The sequence below is a fragment of the Octopus bimaculoides genome, chromosome 19 (assembly GCF_001194135.2).
Source record: "Octopus bimaculoides isolate UCB-OBI-ISO-001 chromosome 19, ASM119413v2, whole genome shotgun sequence".
NCBI lineage: Eukaryota > Metazoa > Mollusca > Cephalopoda > Octopoda > Octopodidae > Octopus > Octopus bimaculoides.
The window spans coordinates 52,916,059-52,917,851 of record NC_068999.1 but is presented as its reverse complement, the minus strand read 5'-3'; the positions used below and the strand labels follow the sequence as shown (position 1 = coordinate 52,917,851).

The 1,793-nt window shown below is 35.9% G+C and overlaps 1 long non-coding RNA gene across 1 annotated transcript in view; it reads right to left on the bottom strand.

Moving 5' to 3' along the window:
- The window catches only part of LOC128250109 (uncharacterized), a 9,013-nt gene that overhangs the window by 4,398 nt on the left and 2,822 nt on the right, over positions 1 to 1,793 (bottom strand). The gene's annotated exons all lie outside the window — the stretch shown is intronic.

The window sequence follows — 1,793 nt, the reverse complement described above, 5'->3', positions numbered from 1 at the left end:
TCCGCCACCAGCCAAGAAGAATAACGACAGAAATAAATACAACGACAAATCACTGCTCAGAAATTCTAAAATTGCCAGCTGCAGATCTGCCGTTGCCATGGGTAGACGAGTGGCGGATATGTGACATTCTACGGTAGATATGTTCTCTGCTGCAACAACAGCAGCAGCAGCAGCAGCAGACTGCAACAAGAGCAACAGGTTGTGTTGCAGGAGCAGCAGTGTTGTGTCATATGTCATATTCCAGTGTTGAAAGGAATGTGAGAATAAGAGCAACAGAATTTGAACGGAATAAATTGTAATGGCTTGGGGTAGGGGGATTAAAGAAGGAAGGATTGAGGGAATTATAGTAAAAGAATAGCGGGATTACCGAATGAAGGAATATAGAATTTTAGAACAGAGGGAGATGGGAATGATGTAAATGAATAGGGAAGAAAGAAGGATTAAGGGAATAATAACAAAAGAATAGCGGGAGTACCGAATGAAGGAATATAGAATTTTAGAAGAGAGGGAGATGGGAATGCTGTAAAATGAATTGGGAATTATAGAATGGAAAGACAAATAAGAGAAAGGAATGAAATATAGGATACAGTACGGAAATATGAATACAGAAGGATTATGCAGAAGAATAAAGGAATATAGAGAATGGAAATAGAAATAGAAATATAGTAAGTAAAAATAAAAGAACTGGTCAGGCGAATATGCGAATAGGATTTAAGGTTAAGAAAGATAGCCGTTTTTATTCCTATTTATTCATTGCGTAGTTTAATCATTACTCTCGTTTAGGGCACTGGACATGCAATTTATTTTTAAAGAGAAAAGGGTGTTGACGCATGTATATAAATGTGTACGTGTGTGTGTGTGTGTGGACACCTTTGCGTGTATGTATATATGTGTGTGTATCTATTTATAAACATACACACACATATACACACACACACACATATATATACATGCACACACACATATATATACATGCACACACACACATATATATATGCATATATGAATAAATATGAAATATTTAATTACATATATATCTACATATATGTGTCTGTATATGTGTATGTAAATATGTAATATGTAAATATGTACATATATATGTATATATATATATATATATATATATGTGTGTGTGTGTGTGTGTGTGTGTGTGTGTGTGTGTGTGTGTGTGTGTGTACATATATTATAGATAGATAGATAGATAGATAGATAGATAGATAGATAGATAGATAGATAGATAGATAGATGGATAGATAGATAGATAGAATATAATTTACTGTGTTTATATAAATAATACGTTTTATTTGGAGCCTAAATAATAAGGGCACAATTTACTTGGTAAAATTCCCCCCCAAGCAAATTCCTGTGATAGAAACGTACAAATGCACATATCTGCTTAACATCAGAAATCGATGTCTAAGATGCTCATGATGATGATGGTGATGATGATAGCGGTGGGGGTGGCGTCGGCGCTCGTCATGACTGTGGTGATGATGTTGATGATGACGACGATGATGATGATGACGACAAAGGCGATGACGATGATGAGACTGATGATGAAGAAGATGAAGACGACGACGACGACGACGATAGTAGTGATAACGCTGATTATGATGATGATGACGATGATGATGATGATGACGATGATGATGATGACGATGATGATGATGACGATGATGATGACGATGATGATGACGATGATGATGATGATGATGATGATGATGATGATGACGATGATGATGACGATGATGATGACGATGATGATGATGATGATGATGATGATGATGATGACG